The sequence below is a fragment of the Vanellus vanellus genome, assembly GCF_965231255.1.
Source record: "Vanellus vanellus genome assembly, chromosome: 12".
Classification (NCBI taxonomy): domain Eukaryota; kingdom Metazoa; phylum Chordata; class Aves; order Charadriiformes; family Charadriidae; genus Vanellus; species Vanellus vanellus.
Window position 1 is genome coordinate 3,479,519 of NC_138917.1, and position 16,268 is coordinate 3,495,786.

The following is a 16,268-nucleotide window of genomic DNA, read 5'->3' on the forward strand; positions in this document are numbered from 1 at the left end:
TTCCTGATAAATTTCCATATTTTAAATCAGAATTTAAAAAGACCAATACTTCAAGCTGAAACTACTCACTTGTATTAGAAAACATTTTCTGTTCATCAAACCAATGTCGTTTTTAAGAAAAAATAGTGCGTATCTGGTTCTACAAATAGCTGCTGTGAGTTTGAATTGATTGACAAGTGATGCACAGGGAGGTACATGCCCAAGTCCGTGCTACATGTCAGGATAAGAAGTCACACTTACACTGCTTCATTCCCATCTCTGACTGTCAGAGCTCTGTTAGATAAGAACGCCAGTCTTAGTAATGTTACTTTGTAAGCAAGTGTGTCAGACAAGTTCTGGAATACAAACCAGGGCTGTTTGTGTTCAGGCTCCTATTTAGAGCAAATGAAAACCAAAGACAAAGCGCGACTCCATGCATGCGCATGAACAAACTCTGTACACAAACCAGGGAAGAAAGAGCAAGAAAATCTGCCGCTAGAGAATAACAGCGAGAAGCACTTGTCTAAATGAATAAAACTGCAAATCCATCAGTAATTATAACTGTACCCTGAGACAGTCCGCCTTCAGTTTTGGATTAAACTTTGGATTTGAGCTTTCCTTGAGAATAGTAGGCGCCTTGCTGTGTTGTGTCCCATTGAGATGAGCTGTCTGTTGCCCAGACCCGATGGTCATGGAAATTTGCTGGTTTTTGCTAATACAGAATTTCCTAATCACTTGTCATAGTCTGTGTCACAGCTCTTTTCTGTTGTGCATATAGTAATGTTCAGATGTAGACATTACCAACTAAAATGTTAGATCACCTGTATGTGTTTAGCCATCCCTTACACTAAAAGTTTCAGAACTTTCCTTACTCTGTTTCCTTGCAAGAAGCTGATTCAGTATGTTAGAACGATGTAAAAAGGTATGCTCCTCAGCCTTCAAAGTCAACAGAAACACAAAGTGTGTTATTTCTATTAGGATAAGGCTGCACTGTCAAATAGGAGCATAAATGTGCAGCCTCTGCTTGTGGTTAGGTAGCACGCCATCACCTCCATGAAGAGGACTGTGGTGGTTAGAATTATAAACCAGCAAGAGTAAGTAGCTTGCCAGGTGTTTTCCTCAGTGGAAAACAGTACTTAAGGGTATTTTTCACTGAATCCCATGTACCTTTATTTAAGTTTGGGATTTTTTTAATGTGAAAGTAATGTCTTTAATCCCTAACACTAGACCCAGACATAAAATTGTGGTATGTAGCTACATACCAGTTTTTCACCTCGAACTGTTGCATTTTCCTCAGCTTAAAAGAAAGAACTGGAAATAGAAAATAAGTCATTTATCACATGTAGGTGGAAATAGTATTGCTAGGCTGCTGTCCCTATCAATATTGAAAAGCATTTCCATTGTCTGAACCTGATCTAGTGGAGGAGGAGCAAACTGTCAGAACTGGAAATATGTGACTCAATGGAAAACCTCTGTTTTTATGAGCAGAGTTATCTGGGAGCTGAGACAGGTATACAACAAAACTATTACAACAATTTCTTTTGTGAGTAAACCCTACTGATGCTTCATTTCTTTGTCATTCTCACGCTCATCCTCAAATAATAAATGCATTTCTAAATTTAGTTTTGCTGTTAACCCCCCCCCCTCCCCCAACCTGTATGTTTGGTTACTAGTAGAGAAAAATCTACAAAATCTGCCCCCCGTCTCCCTCCTCAGCTGGAAGTGATGCAGTCACTTTTCCTCTTGGAAGAGAACCCAGGTTCCATGTGTGAAAAAGCATTTGCGATGCTGAAAACTGTTAGTTTACCACAGCCCCTTTTTGGGAACAGTATGGAGTAAACATAATGAGGATTAGTGTCAATAGGAGTCAAGCTAAAAAAGGCATGTCAAAATCAATACCAACAACCAAACAGTTATTGGACTGGGGCAATTAGCAGCTGTGTTAGTTGTCTCCCAAGTACTCCTAAGTGCTTACTTTGTTCAGTTTAGACTTTCTTTATCTTCATATACAAGCTCTCCATTTTTTCAGCATTCAAATGCTCAAGCTCCTGAACTTTGTTATACTCACAAACGCATTATGATCTGCTTAGAAAATCATCTCCTGTAGTCTTTGAATGTACTGACAAGAGGTCACTCTATGGCATAGTGACTAAAGAGCTTCAGATATGTCTTACAAATTAGGGATACTATTGCAGGTACATCTAAATGAACGCTCAGTTTCTGGAAGTCCAGCACTCATCTGTAAGCGATAACTACTTTGCATTTCCTCAGCCATAGTTAGAGCTCTGTTGTATTTTCAGGATATTTACATTGATACTGATTATGATATTTGGCATTCATTCTTTATCATAATTCTGCGATGCGGGAGAGTGTTCTAATACTCAGGGGGAAGAAAACAAGTGTCAGCAAGAGGCACGTGTTTAGGTCCTGTATGTGGAGAAATAATTATTGGCTTAGACAATCAACAACGCGGTATGGTTAAAATCAAATGCCCAGATGGCATACTCTACCTCTTAACTTCCCTTGAGTGCAGATCAGTTTAGTTAAGTAATTGTGGTACTTGCCTTGCTGCCAGTGCAGTAGCACAAGACTACAGCATGGAAATGGTTATAATGAAGATTCATTTTCAAGTACCTGATGATCCTGCCTCTACAAACACATAATTTGTGTCAAGTCAGCAAATATATTTTCCTCTCTTGTTTTTTCATTCTTCTTCTATATCACTGAAGAAACATTCTCTCAATTAACACACTTAGAGCAGAAAATGCTTGGAGTACATAGATGAGTCTTTACCAAGAGTTGTTCTGTTTCTATAGTAGGAGTAGGTTATATAAAACACTGACTGTCCTTGATTTCTTCAATGGTGAGAATTTAAACAATGTAAGTGGAATTTGAGTACTCACTAAATTATATTCAGAATCTCCAATTACTTAAATGTTTAGGCAGCTGCTTTATATTTTGTGATCTGTATGCTTTTTTTCAAAATATAATCCAAGTTTTTATGCCACAGAGAACATAACTGACTTTGAAAATAAACACCTATGGTTTAGTGCTGGCAGTGGTAGCTTGAACCAAAGCTGTCAGTAACCTCAGAACCTCTGAATTGTTACTCATTTGTGGGTTTTCCAGTTCAAGTTCTGGTTGTCGTATCACAGCAGAGCTGGACCAGTACAGAGCAAGTGCAAATGTGAAGCTGTGCTTTACTCAGGGAGAGTAAACTGTTTACAAAATAGAGTAAAATTAATTCCTACAAGTTTCACCTTTCTTTGTTTCCATTGAGAATTTGCATCAACTCAAAGTACCAGAAGATACCAATGATTTCTGAATTTACTGCAATAATTTTACTTTTACTTTTTTCTTTTTTATTTCTGTAGAAGTAAAAAATCACCATGTATAAATATGATGTTAGATAAAGTATTTCTAGTCTGCAGACTTTTATACCTTACATTTATTTTGAAATTTGTGAGTGAAAAGTCTCTTTTTACCTATTTTTATTCTGCAAAGCAGGCAATACCTTTCTGTTTATGCACTTTGAAACGTGCGCTTGGAGAAGAATCCCTGTGGTTTGTCTCAGCGTAACATGCTTTTTATCCCAATATTTAATGGCTTCCAATAATCATTCCTCTGGTACATAGAAAACCTTTTGTCCCCCTTTGAAATGTGCTTATCTTTCTTTCTTAGAAAACTGTGAAACAGAAGTGATCAAGAGAGACTCTATTCCAGAGAGAGTGATCTTGAAAGCAAAGAGGAACACCACAAAGGGATAGGCATATTTATGTGCTTGTTTCCGTGGGCCATGGGACTAGATTGTGACATTCATATCGCATTCCCAAGTGACGGATGAAGAGAACATTGTTCTAGGAACGGAAGTAAGTGAGATTCAACAGAGTGAAATTTCCTTTGATGCAATGCGATTTTATGGGCTACATAGTCTGCTCCAGCCATCAATAGAATAGGTGCCTATTGCATGTCAGCATGTTTACGTGGTCAGCTTATAAAAGGGATGGTCGTGATTGCCTTCTGTTTTATTGTGTCCTATTATCAAAGGAGGTACCACCGCAGAACTGCCTCCTGTTAGTCAAGGACTTGCCAATAGATCTGCAGGAAAAAGGGTCTCTAACTTTCCTTGCTGGGGTATAGCCACGTCTCTTAAGTGAATGGTCTTTAGGCAGAAGCTGTGTTCCATATATAAAGACTTGGAAACAGAAGGGCTTTTTTTTGCCTCCTGTTCTTCAAGGCCTGGGAATAAGTGTTCTACTGCAACTGGGAAGTGTGGAGAAAAATAAAAGGTACTAAAGATAGTCTGTGCCATTTTTTTTGTGTCACATGACCTGGTTGCAGCCTTTCAAAACAGCAGAACAGAAGAATCAAAGGCAATTCCTATCCTTCCGAAACTATACAAGCACCCCCAAATACTTTTGAAATAACTGTTTTACAGATCTTCTGCACTTTTTCATACACTTTTAAGGTACTACATTATTCTGCATGCTCTGATGACATATTTTCTTGTGCAATCAGAAGTCAGAATGTGGGAAGTCTCACAGAATTTCCTTGGTGGGATCTTCCATCTGCTATGGATCAAAGGTCAGCAAATCTCTGTATACTAAATGTGAAACAGGAATTTCATAGAAAGAATCTTCAAATTAAATTAGTTTGAAGATTTAATTTAAATACATGAATGGAATAAGCAAAAATATGTCTGTCAGAAGAGTTCAGCATGCCAACTCTGTTGTTTTCTAAGAGTTTCTTATTACCAAGCTTCAAAAAAAAAAGTCATCTCTTAGTTATTCCATTGTTAAAAAGTTAAAGCTCACACAGCTAGAATACTCAGGTCAGATCTGTATCATCTTCCTGGCACATTCATACATTCAGCAGTAATTCGATAAACAGCTTAATTTTTTTACTCATAAGCTGGGATTCCAGTTAGAAGAGTTAATTAAATACTTTATTTTGGGCACCTTTTTTTAATACTGTGGTGTGGTGGCAGCACACTAATGTGATGTGTTATGATGGAACATGTGCAAAATAAAATGATTCTGATCTTCTATTTAAGAGTAGGATGTTAATCACAAGAAATGAAAACATACGTAAACCTATTTCAGTGACAAATTGTGCTCCATTACAAAAATACAGAAAAACAAGGAAGCATACCAGTTTAGCGCAGTTTATGCTGTACTCTTTTTACCTTACTAAATAGAAAAATAAAATTTAAAAAAATAGGATTTATCTGGTTTGAAATGTATTCTTATAAGTTGTGGCTGTCCAGCCACTTCCTTATCCACTGAATGGTCCAGCCACCAAATCTATGTCTCTCCAATTTAGAGACCAGGATGTTGTGCAGGACGGTGTCAAACACCTTGCAGAAGTCCCGCTAGATGGTGTCAGTTGCTCTTCCCTTACCCATCAATGCTGTAACACCGTTGTAGAAGGCCACCAAATTTGTTCAACACAGTTTGCCCTTAGTGAAGCCAAGTTGGCTGTCACCAATTTAGTCTTAGATAACTTTTTCTGGATATGGGAAAATACATAGGTAAGATAATTCTGTTTCCTTTTAAAGTTTCTCTGGGTGATACATCTACAAGTGAACACAACAAAACATGCATAACTGCAGGGTAAGTACATCTATGCCTAGGGTGTGTCAGACCCAGGTATTGAATTTAACAAATATGCTAGTAATTAAATGAGTTACTATTTTTAATACGTGTTTGACTGCTTTTTAATCTGTCTTGTGTGTGAAAGGATTTTTTTCCTCCTTCTCTGTCAAAATATTGTTGTAAGAATTATATGATCATTGACTATTCTGATCATGAGGACTTTTCTGTATTTTCCTGCTTCAGAAATCAGTAATATAACACTACTATGACATTTGTCAGACAAAGACAGCTTTCCTTTCAAAATTATGATGAGTCCTATTGTAATCATCAAGGCTTCCTTATATTCACTGGCCTCTGAACATCCCTTCTAATGTTTTTGCTTTGGGCTCTGATAAGATGACATGGAAATGATTCAATGAATGCGAAAGATCATCAGAGTAGGTGGAGTAATATTGTATTTACTTGTATACTTCTCACCATCCAGTGAACCTTTTCATGGTTCTACTGCAGAAAAAGGAAAAACCCACACAGTGAGGATCTGATTTTCAGTGTCATGTCCCATTAATTCGATTTTGTGTTCGCCTTTAGCTTTAAAAAGTGATTTTTAAAAGACAGTTTGCATTTAAACTGAAAGAATAGTGTTCACATTCGGTGGCTTGCTTAGACAATACTAATGAGGTGCACACAATTGTGGTTTTATATGTGCACATGCACACATAAAGATGAAATTATGCCCAGTTTATTTAGAGTTTTTGAGAAGAGTTTTTCTACAAGGCTTGGTTCCTTCTTAGTGGAATTCAAAGACCAAAATGGTGAATGGGAAAGAAACACATTTGCTTAATAATAAATAGGTTTTAAAGACTTTTTGTGGTCAGAGGTATTTAGGACTGTGATTTGTCTTGAATATTTATAATGTGCATTTGATTCATATTCCTTATCAATGTGACACACACGTTATCAAACAATGTGACTAAAGAGCATCTCCTTGATATCTAGCAGTTACACATACCTGGGGAAAGAAGATTGATTCCTCCTTAAGCCATGATCAGCAAGAAAAAATAGATTTTAAACGGATGGATTTAACCACAATCATAGCTTTCTTTTTTGTTTAGTCTTCAACTGATACCATTTAACAGATATTTTTGCTCCTTTTAATTTACTACTTCTGTTGAGTATACATTAATCTTCGTATTCTAAAAGTAAAGTGAGATGAATTTAATGCAGGCAGTATTTTTCTGGCGACAGATATTGTTTTTCTTCCAGAATTATTATTAATATTTACTACATACAATTTAAGGTGACACGCAGCTAAAGTTGCCTTCTCCAAGACCTCCAGGATAATTTTGAGCAGCCTCAGGATTACTATAATTTCTGCCCATTTTTAGTGTTCTCTCTTGCTGTCTCTCCTCCTAATAAGTAAAGGGAAAAGCTACAGTATAAGACGACTTAAAAACCTTTCCGACTTCTTTCCTGACATTATTTTTTTATGTATTGTAGTTTTAAATTTTCTGTTTAATCTTATCCTGTACTGCAATCTGCATTTCATTGCTACCTGTGCTGTAATCATTTTTCAAACTTGCAGATTTATTCTGTTTTCTTGCTCCTTATAACTGAAGCAGATCAGATTGACAAGAGAGACAGGCAGGGGAAATGAGGAGGTGGTGTTGCCTTATATGTGAAGGAGCAGCTGGAATGCATGGAGCTCAGCCTAGGGATGGATAAAGAGCCAACTGAGAGCCTATGGGTCAGGATTAAAGGGAAATCGGGAGCAGGGAACATTACAGTGTGGGTCTGCTACAGGCCACCCGACCAAGAAGACCGAGTGGATGAAGCCCTCTATAGACTAATAGGGGCGGCATCACATTCACAGACCCTGGTTCTCATGGGTGACTTCAGCCACCCCGACATCTGTTGGAAGGGTAACACAGCCAGGCATAGGCAATCCAGGAGGTTCTTGGATTGCACTGAGGACAAGTTCCTTCTCCAAGTGGTTGAGGAGCCAGCGAGGAGAGGAGCTATGCTGGACTTTGCTCTAACCAACAAGGAGGGGCTGGTAGACAGTGTCAAACTCAAGGGTAGCCTGGGCTGTAGTGACCATGAAATGGTCGAGTTCGAGATCCTCAAGGCTGCGAGAAAGGTGCGCAGCAGGCTGACTGCCCTGGAATTTGGCCTCTTTGACTTTGGCCTCTTGAAGAACCTGCTTGGTATGGTGCCATGGGATGAAGCACTGGAGGGAAGAGGGGCCCAAGAAAGTTGGTTAATATTCAAGGACCACCTCCTCCAAGCTCAGGAGCGATGCATCCCTACAAAGAGGAAGGCAGGCAGAAAAGCCAGGAGGCCTGCATGGATGAACAAGTTGCTCCTGGACATGACCAAAAGGAAGAAGGAGGCCTATAGGGAGTGGAAACAGGGGCCGGTAGCCTGGGAGGTATACAGAAGAATCGTTCGAGCAGCCAGGGATCGGGTTAGACAAGCTAAAGCCCAGATAGAACTAAATCTGGCCAGGGACATCAAGACAAACAAAAAATCCTACTTTAAGTATGTCAGCGAGAAAAGAAAGACTAGGGAAAATGTGGGCCCTCTCTGGAAGGAAACGCAAGAACTGGTTACCCGGGACAGAGACAGAGCTGAGGTACTCAATGACTTTTTTGCCTCAGTCTTCACTGGCAAAAACTGCAACCACACTCCCATGACGCAGAATGCAAAGACGAGGATTGGGAAAATGGAGAACCGCCCACTGTAGGTGAAGATGAAGTGCGAGACCACCTGAAGAATCTGAAGGTGCACAAATCCACGGGACATGATGAGATACATCCGCAGGTCCTGAGGGAGCTAGCAGATGAGGTCGCTAAGCCACTAGCCATCATATTTGAGAAGTCACGGCGGTCTGGCAAGGTTCCTTCTGACTGGGAAAGGGGAAACATAACCCCTATTTTGAAAAAGGGAAACAAGGAAGACCCAGGGAACCACAGGCCAGTCAGCCTCACCTCTGTGCCTGGCAAGATCATGGAGCAGATCCTCCCGGAAACTCTGCTGAGGCACACAGAAAACAAAGAGGTGATTGGTGACAGCCAGCATGGCTTCACCAAGGGCAAGTCATGCCTGACAAATCTGGCGGCCTTCTACAAAGGGGTTACAGTGGCAGTGGACAAGGGAAGACCAACTGATGTAATCTACTTGGACTTGTGCAAAGCATTTGATGCTTTTCCACACGATATCCTGGTCTCTAAATTGAAGAGACATGGATTCGACAAATGGACCACTCAGTGGATAAAGAACTGGCTGACTGTCACACTCAAAGAGTTGCGGTCAACGGCTCGATGTGCAAGTGGAGAACAGTGATGAGTGGCGTTCCTCAGGGGTCAGTACTGGGACCTGTATTGTTCAGCTTCTTTGTCGGCGACACGGACAGTGGGGTCGAGTGCACCCTCAGCAAGTTTGCTGATGTTACCAAGCTGTTAGGCGAGATAGACACACCGGAGGGGAGGGATGCCATCCAGAGGGACATGGATGGGCTGGAGAGGTGGGCCCAAGCCAACCTCATGCAGTTCAACAAGGCCTAGTGCAAGGTCTTACATCTGGGTCGGGCAACCCCAAGCACAAATACAGGCTCGGCAGGGAATGGCTGGAGAGCAGCCCTGAGGAGAAGGACCTGGGGGTGCTGATTGACGAGAAGCTCAACATGAGCCAGCATTGTGCGATCGCAGCCCAGAAGGCCAACCGTATCCTGGGCTGCATCAAAAGAAGTGTGGCCAGCAGGTCAAAGGAGGTGATTCTGCCCCTCTACTCCACTCTCGTGAGACCCCACCTGGAGTACTGCATCCAGCTCTGGAGTCCCCAACATAAGAAGGACATGGACCTGTTGGAGCATGTCCAGAGGAGAGCCACGAGGATTATCTGAGGGCTGGAGCACCTCTCCTATGAGGAGAGGCTGAGAGAGTTGGGGCTGTTCAGCATGGAGAAGAGAAGGCTCCGGGGAGATCTTATTGCGACCTTCCAGTACCTAAAGGGGGCCTACAGGAGAGCTGGGGAAGGACTTTTTACTAGGGCATGTAGCGATAGGACGAGGGGGAATGGCTTTAAACTGGAAGAGGGCAGGTTCAGATTGAACATTAGGAAGAAGTTTTTCTCTTTGCGGGTGGTGAGGCACTGGAACAGGTTGCCCAGAGAGGTTCTTGAGGCCCCATCCCTGGAGGTGTTCAAGGCCAGGCTGGACGTGGCCTTGGGCAACCTGGTCTAGTGGGAGGTGTCCCTGCCTATGGCAGGGGGGTGGAAACTCGATGATCTTCAAGGTCCTTTCCAAACTAAACCATTCTATGACATGAAAGTAGAAATAATATAGCAATCTAGACAGACTGATAAACCCTTCCTTTGAGCAACACCAAAAGCACTGAGATTATGAGCAATTTGTGGAAGGGGTGAGTTTGGATTTAGAGAGGAAAAATGTATGATAAACCCCCCTCTGTCTTGTAGCTAGCCCTGGAGTTGTGTCAGTAGAGATTGCCTGAAATTTCTTGTGGCTGTTGAGCTGAAACTTCATTGCTTCTGGATTCAGACCTGACAGAAAGCAGCAGCGCCTTGAGTCTACTGCAACACTTCTAGTTCTCATTTTTTCCAGACTTCAGAGGTGAGTGTAAAAAAGAAATTGTATCCGATTTTATGAGCAAAATTATGAGCAGCTGGAAACAGCAGAACCACTAATAAGCAAGCAGTGGATCAGAACCTGATCCATGAACCTGAATTATTTTTGATTCAATTGTTTTAAGATTTTGTCTAATGTGTGCAAATATATATATATATATATATTTCATTGGTCATTTTCAGCAAAAAAGCTGAATTCAGAGTTTGGACAAAATCCTTGCTTTCTTCCCAGTGTTACCTGAAAAGACATTTAGCCTTCAGAAACTCGTGCAATAACGTAGAAATCATGGGAAACTTAAAGTTTCAGTAGTCAGCATGGTGAAAGAGGATTTGGGTTTGGTGAGTGATAACTGAAGAAATGCAAAATGAAGCTAGAACTTGGATACGGGAATCCAAACTCAGATAAGATTGAAAAGATAGGAGAAAAAAACTGGAAATTAATGGAAAAGGAAAAAATTAATGGCTGATTTTATATCAACTCTTTCTGGCTTCTTTCCGTTCTTTTGATACTATTAATTTATCTCATTTTAATGTACGTATATTTTTATGGAATTAAAAGTCTAGGCCAATGATCAAGTCTGAATGGAGAGGTGGCTACGATCGCTAACATGGATTTTGAGTTTTCACTAAGTTTGAGAAAGCATTGTAAAGTGTTCAAAATATCTACCTAGGCTACTGTCATTCAGTTCCTCCAGCAGTGGTTTCTGAGTGTGGCATAATCCAGATTACAAGGAAGCTGAGTTCAATGCACTGGCAAAATAAAGAAACGGGTTTTAGAGAAAATTATTCATAACTTCTGCAGCCCTTCAGGCATCTCTTCCTTTTTCCTCCAACTACTTTTTCAGGCTTTGCTTTGAAGCAGGGTTGAACCGCCGAAATTCCAGGCTCCAACCCTAGACATTACTAAACAGTTTGTATTTCTTTTATCATGAAAAGCTATGTAGCATCATGAGAAAAATTACTGTCGTATAGACAATTGCACGGGTTAGATCAACTTTTGGCACCGCAGGCTTGAAACTGAGGATATAAAGAAACACTGGGGAGCTGTGGTTACCAAAGCAGGACAGTATGTTATATATACAACAGCACTGTAGGCTTAGATTGCTTCTTAAAGCAAAACTTGAGGCATATGTTCCTTTTGGGTTTTGAATGACTTGCAGTGACTTTAAAGATGCACCGGATAAGAAGACTGCAGGTGAAGAATGATTCATGCAAGAGACCAAGCTGAGTGCAAAGGACAAAGTAGAGGGAAAGAGAAGACAGATAAAAGTTTAACAAGTAAAGGACTTCTCCATAAAAAAAATAAATAAATCAAGCATCTCAACGGTTTGTAAAACTGCCAAGAAGAGAGTAGCTATTACTGCCACAAAATGGATTATATTAGTTCAACACTTTTGTTTATCTTCAGAATATTACACAGGTGCATTGTAAGTTATGGAAATGAAGATTGTTTAGTGCTGCTGACATCTGTTCGAAACCAACAATGAATCTTCCTGTGATAGAGATGAATGAAAGAAAGAGAATGTGAATATGAGACAGGCATAAGTGATCAGGATCGGGTTGCTTGCACTGATTTTTACCTCCATTTTACTTGTGCTAAGGTGAGAGATTTGGAAATTACTTCCACGTGAAGGATGATTTGATTCATATTCGAGTCAGAAAAACAATCCATTGATTTCCGTATGACAAAAATTAAAATAATCTCTACCAGTGTATTCAACGTGAACATACTCCAACCAGTATTGCCCCAAGTTCTTTGATTTAACAGATACAAGACCTGCTTCCTAGAAGAAAAGATATTATGCTGATATTCCTCTTAGTTTTCATTATAATAATCATTAAGATTCTTAAAAAACACTTATATTCAAATAATAGCAGTGCTTAGTATTTTCACAATGCTCTTCCTGACTTTTTTTACAAGCAGTAACTAATGGATATTTTAAATCACAAGCAAATGCTGTAAAGTTTCAGATACGGCTGCAGGGATTCCCTTAAATTAGAGATTCCCTAGCTGCAATATGGCAATTTTATGTTGTTGGCTCATAATCACTCAGACTGGAACCTTAGTGAGTTAATCAGATTTCTCTCTCACTTCTGCACATTTGCTTTAATTAAATTGTCAGATGAACCCTGATCTAGATAATGTACAGATTATATAAATGTATACTAACAATGAGGCGTTACAAATAAGTGTCTTTTGGGGTAGGAAATAACAGAGAGTAAATCCTGCAGTTTGCAAGCGTCGATTTGTGAGGAAGTGAATCTGTGATTTCATTCAGTCACTTTGAGGATTCCCCTGCTTCTCCAAGTTTCATGCTTGTAGATTTTAAAATACACAGCAGCCTGAAAAAAAAAGTTCAACACGATGAACAGTGCTAAGACTTTTCAGACCAGCAAAATCTTCATAGCATTTTCCCTTTTCCTGCTGGCATCCTGCCAGGTCCTAATTGGAAGAGATTGCCTTCCCGTACTGCATCGTGGCAGAGTAGACTCCATCAGCTGTAAGCCATCCCTGAGAGAAGAACGTCAAATCTTGCCTTGAAAATGTTTAAATAATTACATGTATCACTGTATATTTATTTCTGTAAGAGAATCCTCGATCCCAGAAGCACTCTAAGTACTATGGTTTGCAGAGATAGCCATACGAAATACATAGGTTTTGTAGAACAAATGAATAAGCAGCTGCTTCTAGCAAGGGATTGTTGTAATTTTGTTGCCAGACTTCCACCTCAGGACTTTTATTTACATATATATTCATATATACACATAAATAATCTATTTTAATAAACATATAAAGCATAAGATATGTATATATATGTAGGTATTTATATGTACATATGTATGTTTTATATGTATACTATCTACTGGTATAAACTAGCTGTAGAAAATACAAAATAATCTACTGTTTTTTTAACTGTGTTTGGAATTGCAGGTTCCATCTCTAAAATTCTGAGCTCCCTGTTTATGAACATGAAATAAATAGCGGATCCCATGAATCACACGAGGTCATGTTTTAAGTTAAAAGTCTACTTCATAGTGTCCCTGGGGAGGGTTTATTTGGAAATAATGGAGAAATTATACACAGTGTTGTATGAACTTCACTAAGTGCAGCACCTTAAAGCCTTGCTTTGCATTTCTTGGCTGTCAGTCATAACAAGACATAAAATGGAAAAAACCTGAAAACTCAGTTTGGCCTGGGGAACAGCTTAAGTATTCATTCCTTTGCAACACAGCCTCTAGTTGGATTGACATGCTTAATGAGTTGTAGAAACTCTTTCTTGCACATTCTCAACTCGGAGATCCAAATAATTTCTTCTTATTTTAGAACTTCCCCCTGAAAACTATTGTATTAAAACCATGAAAAATATCAGTTTCGTCTTACAAGTGTTTATGCATAGATGTTCCTGAAATGACAATCCAGGAACCCGAAGGAGCAAGCTGTAATGTAGAGTCAAAGTAAGCCCGGGTAGCAAATCATCTCGGTTGTTGGGTTTTTTTTTCAGATTAGTTCAACATTGAGAACCATGTCTCAGTGAAGACGTCTCACATAATCAGAAGTTCTGTTTCATGTTCCATTGTGAACTAAATCTTCACTTACTCGTCTGGCGTCTCTGAAGTACTTTGCTGTCGCCCTTTCAGAAACCTTAAAGTGAGGAAATACCTCTTATCAGTTGTGACATCACCATAAAGAAGTGAGAATAATTTGAAACACTTTAAAGTTCATTAAATTATTTCAGATACAGTAAGGCATCGATAAGAACCAGAACTACTTTTAGAAATTACTTTGATATTGCTATGATTTTCATCCTTGGGCAAGCAAGGGGTGCAGGTATTGATGGCTCTTCCAAGCTGAGTTTTTCAGAAATATTATAGAAGTTTGCTAGGTTGTGTTTAAATTTGGGGGAAGACTGAATGTTTGTAGAATGTGATAGTAACTACTGCTAAGGGTGGTAATCATTGTACAGCTAGACTGGATAAACTGGTCTGTTCTTAAGTGAGAGCTCTTTACATGAGAACATAGAGTGAGAAATCTAAACTACTCATGGAATGTACATGGTGGGTAGCTTGTGAATATTCAGTCTCAGCATCATACCCACAGTAAAATTTAATAGAACACGAGTTCCGGTAACAGCCAAAGGAGCTGGTGAAGATGTTCAAAATACAAGAATTGTCTGTATCCAAGTACCCTAAAAGATACTGCGCTCTAAGCCCCAGTCTCTTATTCTTAAGAGTATATGAGCAAATGGCTATCAGCTAGCTTGGCTACGCCTTGGATGTTTCTGCCAGTTATAACATACTCACCACTGTTATCCTACTAAGTGCAGCATTTTAGTCTGCTGCTTCTGGCATTGGAGTAAAACTTCAATACGATTTTCAGTCATGATCACAGCATTCAGTCAAGCAAGCGTTTGCAAAATGTCAGTACTTGCAGTAACTCGTTTTGCTAATTAATTTTATCCTGTTGAGGAAAGTAAGATAAAGATTAAAGTTAAAATTATGCAATGCTTTTATTTGTGGTCCGGTTATCCCACTTTACTATTTTGCTGAAGTTTAATGCAACATCCGGACTATTTTTGCCCAAAAAGCTCATAATCCAGTTTCACCAAGATGACATGCAGGAGTCCTATTCATGAAGACGAAAGAAATACTCAGCAGCTAGATATCTGCCTGTTTCTAAAAATTTCTCTATGCACAAGCACCCAATACTTTACAAACCTCTGGGCTTTTGACATATTTATCACCCTGAATTAAATTTTTCTGCGTTAATATCTTCTCCTATTACTTTTTTTTACCTGAATTCTGCTTACACGCGAGCTATTATGCTACTAGTTTGTTTATACTGTGTGATTGAACAGGTCAGTCTATTTTTTCCACCAAATCAAATTAGAAAAGACTTTTGGCTTTGATAGAACTACAGTAGTATCATTCTCTCACCCGGTCTTACAGCTTTATTTTTGAGGGAAGGTGAAAACAAAAGCAAGAGTTACTTGAATTTTGTCTTTGCTGATGTCACATCTGATCCCATCTGATCTTAATTTCAAAAAGGTTTCATACAGGAAAAAATTGACCTATGGCTATTTAAACTATTAAGCTATATTCAAGGCCGCATAATGATGAATTTAACTATGAATACATGTGTTTGTCAACTTTTGATTATTCACATTCAGGTATAGCAGCTATTAGGTGATACATTATACTATTGAGTAGAAATCATAATGCTTAAGAAAAAATAGGAATTACTTTTGTTGTGAGAGCTACCATCACTGTTTTTCATGTTACTGTCTCAGAATTAGAACAAAAAGTTTTAAATAGCAGTAGCAACTCTTAAGTAGCTTTTTAATACAAGAATGTTTATCATACTTTCTCCTTAGGAAGGAATATTTAATAATAAGGAAAAGTAGAAATAATTTTCACTTATGTCCTAAGCCATTCTAAACTTACTCAGCACTTTACATGTGTTCATTGAAAAAGAACTAAGTACAAAGGAGACCCAGGAAAACAAAGAAAGAGAAATGGTGGTTGGAGCATACCGTGCCACAGAAGAAACACAAAAAGCCAGAGATTTAGTCTCCGATAATGCTAGTATATATTTCAGAAACATTATTTGGAATTTGTTCCTCATACTGTATGTTGAACAAATAATTATCTTCACTACTATCAGCTCTGCACTACTCCTGGATCTGAGAGAGACTCGTCTATTGTTCTGAGAGGTGGTAAAACTACCTCCTTCAAGAGCAGATATTCTCCTCCATTTCTTCTCTGGGAAATATCTCTGCTTTAGAACACCCTCTGAAGTAGTAAGACAAAAATTATTTGAACACAAGAAGTAAAAGATTGCTGGTTTGCTTGTAATCAGGAGCTCCTGGCAGGTTGATAAATACCTGGTATAAACCACGATGTTTATAACCAAGATGTTCATCAATAACTTTATAAAAATTCTAACAGCTATATCACAGCTACCCCTGGCATTAATAGATCAGTCCGAGAATGGTGACTTATCTATTAAATCTTTTTCAATGGAAAAACTGTACAGTTTCTTCACTTGCAAGTAAA